Here is an 18,963-nt window from a genome sequence, read left to right as displayed (position 1 = left end):
GAGCATACAAAATACAAAGCATTGAAACAGAATTCAAAAAGTGTTTAGAAATTACTTAAATTTTATTTAACTTGGGAAATAGAATTTAAAACAGTCTGAATATTTTCTGCATATGTTAATTTTTTCAACACAATTTAACATTTAACTTTCAAGGGAAATATCAATCATTTCACTTTATGATGGAAACACAGTGTGAAGAAACTTTCACTTTTAGACAGATCTTTATACATGACCTTAACCAGATTAATATCTGTTTTTAAATGATTGAGTATTATATACCACCTTTTAAGAAAGAAATTCAAATGTTATGTACAGTCAAGTAGCATTAAAATAATACTAGAGTAAAATCAAATATGAAAGCATACAGCATTATCATTGGAAATTAAGTAGTTTAAAGAAGACAGGATAGATTATCTGCGGATATATTTATCTTATCCTCCATGTCTCTAATTACTTTTGATTAAGTTCTTCAAATTAGTCCAGGGATAATACATAAGAAACACCACCTAAGAAAGAACTGATTAAATGCTACTTGAAAAAACATGTCTTTAGAGCAGAACTACTTTTTAAAACATTCTATAAATTTATTTATTAAGATAAAACTGTGTAATAGATAACTCTGAAGTAGATGAAACCCTTTATTGCAGAAATGTTATAATGCTGAGTAGAATCAGACATTCTTGAGTCTTATTTTCTTACCTATTGCAATGCTATTTACAAATAATATTGACTGATTTAAATAGGGCTAGATGACAACAATCATTCAAACTGTTTTAGGATGTCTACAGTAAATTAAATATCTAGAATTTAATTTGAATTTGGACTCTTTATAACACTGGTTTATACTGCAGATGAAAGAAATTTATAAAATGGCTTTTCTGAATTCTTTTTGACCTTTTTACATAGATTTTTGCAAAGGCTATGGTACATTTTCAGAATGTACTCTAATTGTATTTTTTGTTATATTATACAGTTTTTAAGATATTATTGTTAGGGAAAACTTAGGCCAGCATCTTTATCTTTCTTAATCTTCAACTTATTAGCGTAGATTTAGTGTCCATGCAACTATATAATATAGACCAAACTATGAAATAACACTACAAATTTATATTTTATTTAAACCATACATCTCTGAAAATACATATTATTAACTTCAATATATATGTGTGGAACCCAAAGGAATGTAGTCAGATTCATACAAGTACAATATAAAAAGCTTGATCTTACTATTTTATAAGTCCATTATATCCTAGCCACCTTCTAAATCTATGACCTCCTATCCTCACACTTGAAACTCAGTGATTAACAAATGACTTGAATTTTTTTCTCTTCTTTAGAGGAAAAATTCTAGAATCTTAATTATATCCAAACAGTATGTACTACCCCTGCATACAACCTTTTTTATCTCCATCTATATGTCCTTTGAAATATGTATCTTACAAGTTAGTTTGGTTACAATTGGAGCATTCTCCTGTCTGTCAGTGAAGTTTCCTCTTTACTTGAAAATCATTCTCCTACTGATGTCTAAATACTCTTTCCTAGTTTTTCTTCCCACCACTCCATTAGTACAATCACATCTCTTTCAGAGATTCCTATTACACAGTCTTACCATTACACAGTTATTTCTCAAAGCTTCCCATTTTATAGACATACTCTTATTGGGTTATCTCATTAACTACAATCAGGGATTCAAATGCTTACTACTAACTCATACTTTTCCTCCTCCTCTCTAGATTCACATTTTGATTGCTTAGGGATAGCAAAACTATTACATCAAAAGCCAAATACAATCACATCTTCCATAATTTCTTGTGCTTTTGTGTTTCCTACTCAATAAACATAACCATGTACTCGTAGCCAAGTCCTACAGCTTAGAGTTATCTTTGACTTCTTCCTTTCCCATTTATTTTCTTATAAAGCTGTTTAATGTAACAACAACTCCTCTTTGTATTAAGGGTTCAGTGGTAACACTGCCATCCAGGAGATTTCACTCTAGGTGATGAGACATATGTTAAACAAATAATTTCACACATACTCACATGAATACCATGAAAATAAGCTATGTTATAAATCTAGACCACTATATTTAAAATAAAATGCCTTCTCATATTAAAAAAAAAGAAACAAAACAACAATTTAGAATGAGAGATACAATATTGCAGGACAGCAAATAATGAAACATTCAACCTATTAGAGGAGATCAGGAAAGGCTTTTTTAGAGGAAGAGAAACTTGAGCCAAGATCTAAAGCATAAGTTTTAAATTTACTGATTGTGGGATGGAAAAGAGAGACTTCTAGGCAGGGAATTTTAAGTATAAAGGCTGTCAGGTCAGAGAAAACATAGTAAGAGAAACTAAAGGAAGGCCAGAGTTACTAGAGGGAAAGAAGCCTGGGAAAGTGTGATGACAGATTAGGAAGAGGAGAATAAAGGAGCAGAACATGAATATAAAATGGAACTTATTAAGATTCTGTGAGAACAGTAAACTACTTGCGGGTTTTAGGCAAGGAGGTAATATAATCATGCTTTTCAAAACATCCTCACATATAGTTAACAATTATGTTTATTTCTATTTACATTTAAATATCACTTGCATTTGTCCCCTCATTCTTTGTCATTGCCCTTCTCATTTTTGTTGCAATAGTATCCTACCTTATTTTCCTGTCTCTATTCTTTCTCTGCCAAGGCATCTCCTTATTGTCCTTGGGGAAATGACTAAATGTCATTCTTTACATAGAGTAGTTGTGTGTAGAACTTTCTAAATTATATCAATCCATGGAGAAGTTTTGAAAGAAAGGATTTCATCAAGTTCACAGTCAACATAAATTTGAGATGTGCCCCATAATATATCCCTTACTTGGTAGTTAACAGTGCAAATCCTGCAGAAATGACTTTAATTACTTTTGTTTAATCAAGTGTTTCCCAAGGTCAATTGACCTGGTCTGTTACTGAACCAATTTTGGGTCTGCTTGAAGTACATGCAGAAAAACCAATCTACTGATACCAGGTTGTGACAAAGAAAAGTACAGCATTTATCACAAGGCCAAACAAGGAGGATGGGCGGCTCATGCTCAGAAGATTAAAAACTTCATGATTCTTTTGAGCATGAGCTCTCAGGAAAGGGTTTTTAAACACATGTTAGAAAGAGGGTTTTGGGGTGCATGACCAGCTCATACTTAATCTCTGATTGGTTAATGGTGAGGTAACAGGATGATGTTTTGGGAATCTCAATTATCAACCTGATGATTCCAACTGATGATTCGGGATCTAAATGTTGGTGGTCAGCATTCGGTTAACTTCCTCCCTGGTGGGGACTTCAGTACCTGCAAAACAACTTATGGATGTGGCTCAGGATATTGTCTATAAACTTTGAGCAGGGATTGAATGTCTTTGACTTTGTTTTATGACTAAACCATTATCATTTTGTCTTGCTTGACTGTTGTCCTTTGTATCTGCATTTTCTCACTTCACTTATTAAATCTGATCATTGGAAATCAGAGAAGGTTTAGGGGGCAAAAGTTTTTCACAAAAAAAGGTGGGTATGTGGGGTTAGAGATCTGTTCCTAGGAAGGTCCCATATGGTCCTGGTCAGTTTCAAGTCCTCCTTTTTCTCCTATTAAGAATTACTAACATCTTTCAATACCAATACTCTTTGAAACTTATTTTGAATCATTTCCTACAGCATGAAGACTAAACTCCCCAATAAGACATTCAGGGTTCTACTTTAATGATTTGCTTCTTCTTTCGATTATAGTTTCACTCACAACACATGTTCAGTTACTGAGCTGTAGAACTATCCATAGTCCCCTGAACTTCCCCTATGCTATTTCACAATATATTTTTCTTCAAAATGCTCCTGTTATTTTGTACTTGGCTAGCCTCTATTCCAAACAATTCAGTTGCCAAGTTCATTGAGATTCCTTCCCTTATATTCAATCAGACTTAAGGATTTTCCTCTTGGGCATATACTTATTTTAAATTCATTACACTTTGTTGCTTGCTCCTAAAAATCTAATAATAAAGAGTAAACTCTCTCAGGGCCAAGACTACTCTTCTTTTCTTTGTATCCTCATTTATTAGCATTGTGTCTGGAATAAAAATAAGTTGCAAAACAAATGTCTATTAAATAAATAAACAAATGCAAAGACCCAAACCATGACTAATAGCACATTAAGGAGACATAAGGCAAAGTTCCATTCCTCAATAAGCCTGTAATCTAATGAGAGTGAAAGACTAATGACTGTAGCAAACAGAAGATTAAGGAAAATCCTTTGAGGAAAGTTTGAACTTCATATATGGCTGGATGAACTGGAGGAAGATCCCTGGAGTTCAGTTCAGTTCAGTTCAGTCGTTCAGTCATGTCTGACTCTCTGTGACCCCATGGACCACAGCACGTGAGGCCTCCCTGTCCATAGCCAACTCCTGGAGTTTATTCAAACTCATGTCCATTGAGTCGGTGATGACATCAAACCATCGCATCCTCTGTCCCCTTCTCCTCCTGTCTTCAATCTTTCCCAGCATCAGGGTCTTTTCAAATGAGTCAGTTCTTTGCATTAGGTGGCTAAAGTACTGGAGTTTCAGCTTCAGCATCAGTCCTTCCAATGAATATTCAGGACTGATTTCCCTGGAGTAGGTATTATTTTTAAAAAGGCCTTATGTCAAATAGATTCAAGGGATTAGATCTGATAGACAGAGTGCCTGAAGAACTATGGACAGAGGTTCGTGACATTGTATAAGAAGCATTGATCAAGACAATCCTCAAGAAAAAGAAATGCAAAAAGGCAAAATGGTTGTCTGAGGAGGCCTTACAAATAGCTGAGAAAAAAAGAGAAGCTAAAGGCAAAGGAGAAAAGGAAAGATATACCCATTTGAATGTAGAGTTCCAAAGAATAGTAAGGAGAGATAAGAAAGCCTTCCTCAGTGATCAGTGCACAGAAATAGAGGAAAATAACAAAATGGGAAAGACTAGAGATCTCTTCAAGAAAATTAGAGATACCAAGGGAACATTTCACACAAAGATGGGAACAATAAAAGGCAGAAATAGTATGGACTTAAAAGAAGCAGAAGATATTAAGAAGAGGTGGCAAGAATAACAGCAGAACTGTTGAAAAAAGATCTTCATGACCCAGACAACCACAATGGTGTCATCACTCACCTAGAGCCAGACATCCTGGAATGAGAAGTCAAGTGGACCTTAGGAAGCATCTCCACAAATGAAGCTAGTGTAGGTGATGGAATTCCAGTTAAGCTATTTCAAACCCTAAAAGATGATGCTGTGAAAGTGCTGCACTCAATATGCCAGCAAACTTGGAAAACCCAGCAGTGGCCACAAGACCAGAAAAGGTCAGTTTTCACTCCATTCCCAAAGAAAGGCAATGCCAAAGAATGCTCAACCTACTGCACAATTGTACTCATCTCACATGTGAGCAAAATAATGCTCAAAATTCTCCAAGCCAGGCTTTAAGAGTACGTGAACCATGAACCTCCAGATGTACAAGCTGGTAATAGAAGAGGCAGAGGAACCAGAGATCAAATTGCCAACATCTGTTGATCATCAAAAGAGCAAGAGAGTTCCAGAAAAATATCTACTTCTGCTTTGTTGACTATGCCAAAGCCTTTGACTGTATGGGTCACAATAAACTGTGGGAAATTCTTAAAGCGATGGGAATACCAGACCACCTGACCTGCCTCCTGAGAAATCTGTATGCAGGTCAGGAAGCAACAGTTAGAACTGGACATGCAACAACAGACTGGTTCCAAATCAGGAAAGGAGTACATCAAGGCTGTATATATTGTCACCCTGCTTATTTAACTTATATGCAGAGTACATTATGTGAAATGCCTGGCTGGAGGAAGATCAGGCTGGAATCAAGATTGCCAGGAGAAATATCAATAACCTCAGATATGCAGATGACAAGACCCTTATGGCAGAAAGCGAAGAAGAAAAAGAGCCTCTTGATGAAAGTGAAAGAGGAGAGTGAAAAAATTGGCTTAAAGCTCAACATTCAGAAAACTAAGATCACGGCATCTAGTCCCATCACTTCATGCCAAATAGATGGGAAAACAATGGAAACTGTGACAGACTTTATTTTTGGGGGGCTCCAAAATCACTGCAGATGGTGACTGCAGTCATGAAATTAAAAGACACTTACTCCTTGGAAGAAAAGCTATGACCAAACTAGTCAGCATATTAAAATGCAAAGACATTCCTTTACCAACAAAGGTTCATCTAGTCAAGGCTATGGTTTTTTCCAGTAGTCATGTGTGTATGTGAGAGTTGGACCATAATGAAAGATGAGTGCTGATGAATTGATGCCTTTGAACTGTGGTGTTGGAGAAGACTCTTGAGAATCCCTTGTACTGAAAGGAGATCCAACCAGTCAATCCTAATGGAAATCAGTCCTGAATATTCTTTGGAAGGACTGATGCTGAAGCTGAAACTCCAATATTTTGGCCACCTGATGTGAAGAAGTGACTCATTTGAAAAGATCTTGATGCTAGGATAGATTGAAGGTGGAAGGAGAAGGGGAAGGCAGAGCTTGAGATGGTTGGATGGCATCACCGACTCAATGGACATGAGTTTGAGTAAACTCTGGGAGCTGGTGATGGACACGGAAGCCTGGCGTGCTGTGGTCCATGGGGTTGCAAAGAGTTGGACATTACTGAGTGACTGAACTGAACTGAACATCCTACAGTATCATTGCAGAAGAAAGATGGATATTCTGTGTGGACTGGGATGTGCAAAGTTATGTATCCCCAGTATACAAAATCTACCCCAGTTTATGTGGTGTACAGGTACAGGATTTCTTTTCAGAATCAGAATTATATGTTTTATGATGATGATGAACCGAGGAGGAATGCGAAAATGGGACTATCATGAATATTAAATTTTAAAAAGATTCAACCAACAGGATTGACTTTAGAAGAGCCTGGGCATGAGTAGACTAGTTAGAATGCATATAACAACATTCTAGATCAGGGAATGACAAAAGTTTTCTATGAAAGGCCAGATAGCAAACAGTTTTATCTTGGCAGGCAGGTCACAGCGTCTCTGTCACAACTACTCAACTCTGTTGGTAAAGAGCAAAAGCGGTCACAGACAAAGTGAAATGAACGAGCATGTCTATGCTCCAATAAAACTTTACTTACATAGGAAATAGCAGCCTGGGTTTTTCTTGGAGACCACAGCTTATAAGGTGAAAGTTAACAGATGTCTGAACTCACCTAGCATTGCCAATGGAAATGAAGGCATGCCTTAAGGAAACCATAGAAATGGAATATATAACATTTTTCTCCATGCATGTGGGTGGCAAAGAAGGAAAAGGCTTAAAAACGATACAAACAGTTGAGACTCAGTCACTGGAAGGCTGATGGTGGCACGGACAGAAATAGGCATGTAAAGAAAAAGGCTATTTGGAGAGCAAAGATGATTATAATGGTGAAGCCAGTTAACAGAGGAAAGCTGCACAGTGATAGGAGCAGTCAGTTCCATTAAACTGTGAACAATACTGAAAACTCCAAAGTCTGTACTTGGCAATGAGTTTTCATAAATTTGTTCCAACTTTTCAATTTTCACATTATAAATAATGAAGAAGTATATGAGTTTCCTTAATAGTACAGCATGACTGATGTGGTTTTCTTAGCATTCTATACAGAATGCATTGCTCTTTCACCCACTCATCTGGGATATAAAACAAAGTGTGTTATTATAGAAAGCATTTATTTTAGAAATAATAATCTATTTTTGCTATAAATAAGTCTACAATGTATGTTGCTTGACAAATGTGACCTTATTCTTTTTTCTTTATTCAGGACTTTAAGAGGATTTAATTTTGAAGGTAAGCAGTCAAACTAAAATAAGATTAACTATAAACTATTTTTCTCCATTTCTTTTCCTGAACAGGCAAATGTTACTATGCATTTCAATTAGAAATGTACTTGTCAGGTGGGAAGGAAGAAGGAATATGATGAGTCAGCAATGGAAGAGGACAGACTTCTTTACCGAGTCTGCTTCCTGAAGAAAAAAAAAAATCTAGAAATGAATTATTCAAAGCCAAACTGAAACTAGTCAGCAACAATGAAATAGGATTCAATACACCTGAAACCTGTTTGAGGGAATGAGCTTAACTTCTACTTCTTAAATTTCTATAACATTTCCTTGTTAAAACCAGAGTCAAAAAAAAATTCTACTTCATTTTAAGGGGCCTTTGAACATTGCTATTGTTATTCTCTATGGCACGAAAGCTTTTCCTTTGTTAAAAACTGTGATCCTAGCTGTAACATCATATACCTGGGACTCAGCTGCTCATGGCTTTTAAAAATTTTCTGTCTCTTATTTTCTCCATTACCATTTAACCCCATTTTTAGTAACCTCTCTCAAAGATCTATTGGGACTTTAGAAACAATACAGGAGTCCTATCCCAAGTGGGAACATGGATCCAGAATGTTTTCCTCCTATTGTGAGTCAAACTGAATGCCCTCTTCAGATAAAAACCTGTTATATATTAAACACTCCAATTAAAATCTGTTCGCTTGGGATTTTTAAAGAAAAATTATAAAAGGCTGCTTGCTATGCATTTAAAAATCTATTCCTGGACATGTGTAGTGATATTCAAAACACCACTTGCCTATGTCTCCTCTTGTCTTGTTCTATTAAATGAAATAAAATGAATCATTTAGCAAATTTGGAGTGATGCTAGGTTATAACTTATTCTATTATTCTACAGACAGATCTGAATGTATCTGATATATCATATTAACTACACTAAGGAAATATTTAAAACTGAAAAAGACAATGAAAATAATGGCCATATGTCCTGGGAGAATGGGTCTGCTGACATCTGATAGGTTTCTTACATAAATACATGTCTTCCATGTTGTCCTAAACCTGATGATGTTTTCAGGGCAACTGAAAATACAGTCAACTTTAAATTCAAAATGAAAAATAATACCCGATGCTAGGATGCAGTGTTTAAGATTTTCAAATTAGGTAAATTATATAAACGACTCAAAAGACTTGAAGTATAAACAAATTATACAAAATACAATAACAATCATCAACTGGGATATGAACACCCTTGGGAGGGTCAGGAGATTTTTCCAATTGGTATATGTGCAGAGGTAGTTTTAAGGAAATCAGTCTCCAGGTTTTCAATCTCTATATGTACAGGCCTATCTCATTTTCTTGTGCTTCATCGCTATTGTGCTATTTACAAACTGAAGGTTTGTGGCAACCTTGATTCATGCCAGTCTATCAGTGCCATTTTCCCAACAGCATTTGCTCACTTCATGACTCTGAAATTACATTTTGGTAATTCTGATGGTATTTCAAACTTTTTCATTATTATTATTTTTATATATTTTGTGATGATCTGTGATCAGTGACCTTTGATGTTACTGTCATAACTAATTTAGCACATCACAAAATGAGCCAATATTAGACATAATTCATAAATATTGTGTATATTCTGACTGCTACACTGACCAGCCATTCCCCTGTATCTCTCCCTCTCCTTGGGGCCCCCTATCCCCTGAGTCACAAGAATATTCAAAGTATGTCAGTTAGTAAGCCTACAAAGGATTGTACATGTTCAAGTGAAAGGAAGAGTCACATGTCTCTTGCTTTAAATCAAAAGCTAGAGATGATGAGGTTTAGTGAGAAAGGTATGTCTAAAGCCAACATAGGAAGAAAGCTAAGCCTCTTGCACCAAACAGCAAAGCTGTGAGTGCAAAGGAAAAGTTCTTGAAGAAAAAAGTGCTACTCTAGTGATAACATGAATAATAAGGCGAAACAGCCTTGTCGCTGATATGGAGAAATTGTGAGCGGCTAGAAGACAAGGCCAAACCAGTCACAACATTCCTTCAGCCAAAGCGTAATCCAGAGCAAGGCCCTAACTCTCTTCAACCCTACAAAGCCTGAGAGAGGTGATGAAGCTGCAGAAGTAAAGTTTAACGCTAGTAGAGACTGATTTAAGAACAGAGACCATCTCCATAACATCAAAGAGCAAGGTGGAGTAGCAAATGCTGATGTAGAAGTAGCAGCTAATTATCCAGATCTAACTAAGATAATTAATGAAAGTGGCTACACTAAACAACAGATTTTTGATGCAAGTGAAACTCCTATTGGAAGGAGATTTCATCTTGGACTTTTGTAACTAAAGAGAAGCCAATGCCTGGCTTCAAATCAAACGACAGGCTGGCTCTCTTGTTAGGGGTTCATGAAGTTGATGACTTCTCATTGTTCCTTTACCATTCCAAATATCTCAGAATCCTTAAGAATTATGCTAACCCTACTCTGCCTGTCTTCTTTAAATGGAGCTGTTGTATCCTGCGGAATTCCACCAAACACCACATGAGCCGCGGATCGATGCAAAAACAGTGAGGAACTTTATTGCAAGCTCGAACAGGAAGGGACTCTCTTCACACAATGGGGAAGGAGCCCCGAGTGAAAGCGGTGAATCTTTTTTATACTGTATAGCAGGGGAAGCGGGAAGGGAAGCTTAAGGGGATTGGTTAATTCATACTGTGCAGCAGGGGAAGCGGGACGGGAAGCTTAAGGGGGTTGGTTAATTCTTCAACTAAGGGTGTCTTGTTAGCTACTGATTGGTAGGTTAGAGTAAGGCGGGGTGAGGGACTTCCTGTCCTCCCCTGATTGGCTCGTTGAGTTTCTTTGTCTTAAAGTTTCGTTTTCTCTCCTCGGGAGGGGGTTTTACTCAAAATGGCGGTGTTATGTTTTCTCTCCTCAGGAGGGGGTTTCACATTTCACAGAGCAACAAAGCCTAAATGACAGCAATCTGTTTGCATGGTCTACTGAACATTTTAAGCCCACTGATAGGACTTAATGATAAAAAATATATATATTTCCTTCAAATACAGCTGCTCACTGAGAGTGCACCTGGTTACTCAAAATCTCTGGTAAAGATGTACAATAAGATTAATATTGCTTTCATGCCTGCTAACTAACACAACATCTTTTCTTCAACCCATGAATCAAGGAGTAGTTTTGACGTTCAAGTCTTATTATTTAAGAAATAAATTTGTAAGACAATTGCTGCTATACATAGTGATTTTCTGATGGGCAAAGTCAATCAACAACCCTCTGGGAAGAATTCAGTATTCTAGATGCCACTAAGAACATTCATGATTCATGGAAAAATTCGAAGTATCAATGTACACAGGAGTCTGGAAGAAGTTGATTCTAAGCCTCATGGATGTCTTGAAGGAGCTCAAGACTTCAGTGGAAGAAGTAACTGCAGATGTGGTAGGAACAGCAAGAGAATTAGAATTAGAAGTGGAGCCTGAAGATATGACTGAATTGCTGCCATCTCATGATAAAACCTTAGCAGATGAACAAAGAAAGTGGTTTCTTGAGATGGCAACTACTCCTGAAGAAGATGCTCTGAAGACTGTTGAAATGAAAACAAGGGATTTAGAATATTATATATACTTGGTTGATAAAACAGTGGCAGGGTTTGAGAGGGCTGACTCCAATTTTATAAGTTCTATTGTAAATAAAATGCTACTCAACAGCATTGCATGCTAGAGAGAAATACTATGTAAAAAAGGAAGGTCAATTGATGTGGCAAATTTCACTGTTGTCTTGTTTTAATAAATTGCTGCAGCTACCCTGTCAGCAAACGCCACCCTAATTAGTCAGCAGCCATTAACACAAGCAAAGCTGAAGACTCAGATGATAGTTGGCATTTTTTTAGTAATAAAGTGTCTTTTCATTAAGCCATGTACATTGTTTTAGACATAATGCTATTTCACACAATAGACTATGGCATAATATAAACATTACTTTTGCACGCACTGGGAAACAAACAAACAAAAAAAACTGTGACTCACTTTATGTTATGAGACACTCCCTCTACTGCGGTAGTCTGGAACCAGATCTGTAATATCTCCCAGGTATAGGCAACTGTATTTTTTTCTAATAGGTGAGACAGTTGATGATGCATCTTTTTTCCCACCTTCCTTTTTACAGTTGCCATGCTCTCATCTTACAAAAGAAAGGTAAATCTCTTACAAATTCTGGATTTTGCTGCAATTATTTTTACTTAATGATTTCAACTCAGTTCTCATTAAATAATACACTGTCCCTGAGGGGAAAAAGCACTGTGCCATTAGGCATCAATCTCACAGCAAGGCTCCAGTGCTTTATCTATCCATGTATCTAATATCATTCAATCATCTATGTATCTCAAAATTAAAATTCAGAAGTGAGATTATTGTTGAGATATTTACTTAAGGTTGGAAAATTAAGGCAGCCTTTTGCTAACAGGAAGTAAAAATGATCTTGCTGTCTTGTTTAACAGCAGGCCTGACTTTAGGAATTAAGTTATATGTCAGATATTTCCCATTAACTGAACAATCCAAAATATCAGCCCCAAGACTGCAAAGTACATGATACTTCTACAGCATTTTATCCAAAACTTACTCAATGATATTTTAATTTTTTCAAACCCTTCTGTGTACAGCTGGTTAAAAACAGTGCCTCTAAGTGAAAAAGAAACAGGGATAAGTTATAGTTACTTGATATGTCTGGTTAAAGAATTTTTTTTGGAGTAGCAGAAATTAAGAAAATAAATGATAAGAAAGTTTATTTCAAATCAAAAGAGTTTCAATCATTTGTTTTCACTTAAAATGAATAAAAAAACTAATTGATGTGTCAGATGTTTGTCATAAAGAAATATTAACTAACTGGTGTTCTTAATCAGCATCAACCAATACGGTCTTACAGCAGTTTTTTGAGGGGATAAAGGGGCACTGAAAAAAATTAGGAAAATCTCATAAATTATCTAATTAATTTGATTACTATAGACAACCTAGAGAATTCAACTACAATAAATATATTTTTTTAAAACTTCTTTTTTTTTTTTTTTTACTGGTTTGCCACAATGATTCAGATACATTTAAAATTTATTTGTTTAGATTTTCTTGTATTGGCAATCCTCATCATTCCAAAAACCACAAAGATCAGAATTTGTTCATTTGGACCAAATAACCTTAAAGATTTTTTACAGCATAAAGTCAATGTTCTATAGTTTTCAGCACATAATAAATTCATCTGAAGCTTCCTAATAGAAATTTTATGAGAAAACATTTTAGAACTTTAACAATAATATTCTAGACAAAGCATACCCATCCCTCTATTTACTTAGAAAAATCAAATGGTACAACCATTTTTGCTAAAACTTACTGGTTAGAACAGTGTTTTCCAAAGTTCAGAATGTATACATAAGATGGTTTTAACTGGGAGAAAGGCAGAGAACAAAGTAGCATTGAATCATGTAACTATTTCTTTATCAATTTTCTTTCAACCTTTAATTCATGAAGGAGAAAAATCAGTTTGTTGCCAGTATGCTTAGAATTTAACTAAAATTTAATACTACTGAAATATTTTCACTATTGTAATAAAATATAGCTGTTAAGTCTTTGTACTTTGAAGGCAGACAATCCTTATCCAATTGCTGGCTTTACTACTTACTAGCTTGATGACCCCAGGTAAGTTTCTCAACCTCTTTGTGCTTCAGTTTTACTCATATATGTTCATATCTACCTTTGAGGGTGTTAGACTATAATGAGATAACATTTATTCACGTAAAGTATCTCAAAAACTTATTTTCTATCATATGCCATAAGCTGAAATTTGTTAATTACTGACTATTTTTTCATATTACTTTGTGTTAATTTCAGGTGATATTGGTTTCCCATTTACAGAAGTATAAAAGTATAATGATTAAAAGAAATATTTAATAAATAATTGAATACTGATATTGGTATATTATAAAAATAACTCCTACTTCCAGCTAGGAAGAAGTATCTTGTGGCACTAAAATGTCCAGCCCTGTGGAAACCTAGAAAGTCTGAGTAAAGTACCACAATATCCTGTTTGAAAAGTTTTGGAAGATGCCAAGACAACCATTCCAATTTAAATTGCAGAAAGTAGGGAAAACCACTAGATCATTCAATGTGACCTAAATCAAATCCCTTACAATTATACAGTGGAAGTGAGAAATAGACTTAAGGGACTAGATCTGATAGAAAGAGTGCCTGATGAACTATGGATGGAGGTTAGTGATATTGCATAGGAGATAGGGATCAAGACCATCCTCAAGAAAAAGATATGCAAAAAGCAAAATGGCTGTCTGAGGAGGCCTTACAAATAGCTGTGAAAAGAAAAGTGAAAAGCAGAGGAGAAAACAAAAGATATACCCATTTGAATTCAGAGTTCCAAGGAACAGCAAAGAGAGATAAGAAAGCCTTCTTCAGTGATCAGTGCAAAGAAATAGAGGAAAACATCAGAATGGGAACGACTAGAGATCTCTTCAAGAAAATTAGAAATAACAAGGGAACATTTCATACAAAGATAGGCACAATAAAGGACAGAGATGGTATGGACCCAACAGAAGCAGAGTATATCAAGAAGAGGTGGCAAAATACACAGAAAAACTGTACACAAAGATCTTCATGACCCAGATAATCATGATGGTATGATCACTCACCTAGAGACAGACACCCTGGAATGCAAAGTCAAGCGGGCCTTAGGAAGCATCACTACTAACAAAGCTAGTGCAGGGGATCAAATTCCAGTTAAGCTATTTCAAATTCTAAAAGATGATGCTATGAAAGTGCTATACCAATACGCCAGCAAATTTGGAAAACAGCAGTGGCCACAGGACTGGAAAAGGTCAGTTTTCATTCCAATCCCAAAGAAAGGCAATGCCAAAGAATACTCAAACTACCACACAATTGCACTCATCTCACACACTAGTAAAGAAATGCTCAAAATTCTCCAAGCCAGGCTTCAGCAACACGTGAACCGTGAACTTCCAGATGTTCAAGCTGGTTTTAGAAAAGGCAGAGGAACCAGAGATCAAATTGCCAACATCCACTGCATCATCAAAAAAGCAAGAGAGTTCCAGAAAAACATCTACTTCTGCTTTATTGACTATGCCAAAGCCTTTGACTGTGTGAAATAAAACAAACTGTGGAAAATTCTGAAAGAGATGGGAATACCAGACCACTTTACCTGTCTCCTGAGAAATCTGTATGCAGGTCAGGAAGCAACAGTTAGAACTGGACATGGACCAACAGACTGGTTCCAAACAGGAAAAGGAGTACATCAAGGCTGTATATTGTCACCCTCCTTATTTAACTTATATGCATAGTACATCATGAGAAACACTGGGCTGGAGGAAGCACAAGCTGGAATCAAGATTGCCGAGAGAAATATCAATAACTTCAGATATGCAGATGACACCACCCTTATATGGCAGAAAGTGAAGAAGAACTAAAGAGCCTCTTGATGAAAGTGAAAAAGGAGAATGAAAAAGTTGGCTTAAAGCTCAACATTCAGAAAACTAAGATTATGGCATCCGGTCCCATCACTTCATGCCAAATAGATGGGGAAACAGTGGAAACAGTGGCAGACTTTATTTTTCTGGGCTCCAAAATCACTGTCAATGATGATTGCAGCCATGAAATTAAAAGACACTTACTCCTTGGAAGGAAAGTTATGACCAACCTAGACAACATATTAAAAAGCAGAGACATTACTTTGCCAACAAAGGTCTGTCTAGTCAAGGCTATGGTTTTTCCAGTAGTCATGTATGGATGTGAGAGCTGAGCGCCAAAGAATTAATGCTTTTGAACTGTGGTGTTGGAGAAGACTCTTGAGTCCCTTGGACTGCAAGGAGATCAAACCAGTCCATCCTTAAGGAAATCAGTCCTGAATGTTCATTGGAAGGACTGATATTGAAGCTGAAACTCCAATACTTTAGCCACGTGATGCAAAGAACTGACTCATTTGAAAATACCCTGATGCTGGGAAAGATTAAAAGCAGGAGATGGGGACGACCGAGGATGAGATGGTTGGATGACATCATTCCCTCAATGGACATGAGGTTGGGTAAACTCTGGGAGTTGGTGGTGGACAGGGAGGCCTGGTGTGCTCTGGTCCATGGGGTCGCAGAGTTGGACACAACTGAGCAACTGAACTAAACTGAACTGAAGACAACCATGCCAAGAGAAGCTAAGATTCCACAGACAAGGAAACCATGGAGAAATTAGTCATCATCCTTCATGTTGCTCTTCTTCTTAGGACATTTGCCAATCTTTGCCTTTGTGTGAAAAGAAAACACAGTCAAAGGGCCCTAGGAAGGCAACAGAGAATCCAGAAGAACAACTGGAGATACCAAATGGCTGGACAGACAAAATCTGTGTTCAAGGCTGCCAATACAGGGCAAGATCTAGAGAGGAGGTAGGCTCAGGGAAGTGAACTTGATATTGTTGTTACTGTTTGCATTTTATCAGCATTTGCTGAATTTTAAAGCTTGCAAGAAAGAGGCTAAGAAAATGTGAAAAAAAAACACACACAAAAAAACAAAAAACACTACTCTACAGGTTTCAACACTCAGAGATCACACATTCCATCAATCCCCCAGTTTGCGGTGCTGGATGGGGCTCTGCAGGCAAGAATATGAGATCTGTACTTCCAAGATAGGAGGGGTCCAACGCAAGCAACTTTCCACCAGGTGGCCAGTTGGTTTCCTTGAAAACTCATAACTTATTCGGAGCTCTATTTTGATCTCTTTCACTGGCAGGTAGGAAATTCAGAGGGGACAGTGGTCATATTGGCCTGAGAATATATTGTTTGGTGTAGTCTCCACTTCTGACACCATGTCTGCTCTGTACAGGGGCCCACTGAGCCAGTTTGGCAGTTGACCATTAACAAAATCTACCTAATGTCTATTGACTAAGTCATTTTTCTCCTTGGTTTTTCAACCTCTTCTCTGAGTGTTATACTCTGGTAGGTGTTAACACGTGATACAAAAATGTTCCCACTTTGCGCCTATATCCATCCATCAAACAACTTGTCTCGGTGGCAGATTTCCTCATTCAATTTTACAGTTTTTTCCTTTCAGGACTTTGACCAACTAATCAGATCATTACCATTGTACAAAGATCTGCATATAGTCTTGCCTAGGGCTACTTCTGCTTCCAGTGGAAGTATGACAGGTGAATCACTTGCAGATTTGCCTACTAGAAGATTTTTCCTGTTCTCTGTCTTCCAACTCATTCCCAGAAAATTGTTGTAATGCAGACACCATCTAGTTTTGCTTGTATCCACACACAAGAATAATCCACCCATTAAGCAGGTAGGATTTTCCTCTTCTTTTTCAGCTAGTCATAGGTATAGTCCATATGGTCACAGGTACAGGTGAAGGTTGAGTATGGATATAGTCAGAGTGGGTGGTATGGAGATCTGGGCTACCTGCTATCTGCTCATTCATGCCCACTTATCCTTCTCAGATTGATCCTTGATGTCCCATTTAAACCTGAGCTAGTAATGAACTGCTGCTGGCCCTGTTGGACTGTGTGACTGAACCTGTCTGATAAGCCCTGCCATAATGGGTATGTCTGGATGCATGTTCATTTGCAGCCCCATAGACAGCCTTCATTTTCTACCAGGGCTCAATAGCATCCCAAGAGCTGTTTCCTGAAAAATATATAATTTTCTAATGCAGATCACATGGCCTTGCACTCAAGCCTCAAGGAACTGCATTATGATTCTCATTGACTCTTGAAAATACTTGTATCTTTTCATCACTGAAATCTCTAACTCCATAAAGTCTGCCAGATACTGTGATCCAAGCCACAGGCTGCTTGCATTACAGCCAGGACCTGCTGTGAAGCCTTTTTTCTTTTTCTTTCCTTTTTTTCAGAAACCCACTCAAGCCTAACAGTCTTCTGAGCCTCCAAGTATAAGGGCCAAAACAGTAATTCCAAGAGTGCAGTGTGCTGCCTTTAGAATTCTTTGAGGCTTTCCAGCCATTAGGCTCAGAGTGTGTGTGTGTGTGTGTGTGTGTGTGTGTGTGTGTAGGGGATGCAAAAATGAAGCAATCTTACTCTTACTGTCCATACTATACATGGTCAAATTAACAGTAATTCCAAGAGTGCAGTGTGCTGCCTTTAGAATTCTTTGAGGCTTTCCAGCCATTAGGCTCAGAGTGAGTGTGTGTGTGTGTGTGTGTGTGTGTGTGTGTGTATAGGGGATGCAAAAATGAAGCAATCTTACTCTTACTGTCCATACTATACATGGTCAAATTAACAGTAATTCCAAGAGTGCAGTGTGCTGCCTTTAGAATTCTTTGAGGCTTTCCAGCCATTAGGCTCAGAGTGTGTGTGTGTGTGTGTGTGTGTGTGTGTGTGTGTATAGGGGATGCAAAAATGAAGCAATCTTACTCTTACTGTCCATACTATACATGGTCAAATTAACAGTAATTCCAAGAGTGCAGTGTGCTGCCTTTAGAATTCTTTGAGGCTTTCCAGCCATTAGGCTCAGTGTGTGTGTGTGTGTTTGTGTGTGTGTGTGTGTGTGTGTGTGTGTGTGTGTGTGTGTGTGTGTGTAGGGGATGCAAAAATGAAGCAATCTTACTCTTACTGTCCATACTATACATGGTCAAATTAACTTTCATAGTCCACCATATTTTCCCTCTGCATTACATCAATGTAACTAAGAAATAACCAAATAAACCCATTTTCCTTATAGCACTGCCCCAACCCCAGTCCCACCCCGCATAGCCATCATTCAAATTACTGGATTACCACACCAAAAGTGGTATTCCCTTCCATTAGGGAATCTTCTTAAGACACCACCAGAGAAAGAGTAAGCAATGGGTCACCAGTTTTTGTTCCATTGGTTTTTCCCTTTAAGGTTGGGTTCTCTTTACCAGCCAGGCAACAAGTGAGCCAGACCCCAAATCCATTTTTATTCTTCTTTTCTTGGACTATTCTCAGTATAATTCTGTCATGTCATCTCAGAAGAAGATATTTATATATAATTAGACACAAATGAGATTTATTATGGTAAATGACCATTAAAGTAAAGGAGAAGGGCTTAAGAGTGGTAGAAAGAGCCTTTACAACATGCTGGCTGGTCTGACATCTATGAAGAAAGA

At 37.1% G+C, this 18,963-nt stretch overlaps 1 pseudogene; it reads left to right on the top strand.

Moving 5' to 3' along the window:
* Positions 1-9,552: 9,552 nt before the first annotated feature.
* The window catches only part of LOC122693156, a 32,820-nt pseudogene continuing 23,409 nt past the window's right edge, over positions 9,553-18,963 (top strand).

The sequence above is a fragment of the Cervus elaphus genome, chromosome 5 (genome assembly GCF_910594005.1).
Source record: "Cervus elaphus chromosome 5, mCerEla1.1, whole genome shotgun sequence".
NCBI classification, from domain to species: Eukaryota; Metazoa; Chordata; class Mammalia; order Artiodactyla; family Cervidae; genus Cervus; species Cervus elaphus.
This window is presented reverse-complemented; position numbering and strand designations above follow the sequence as displayed.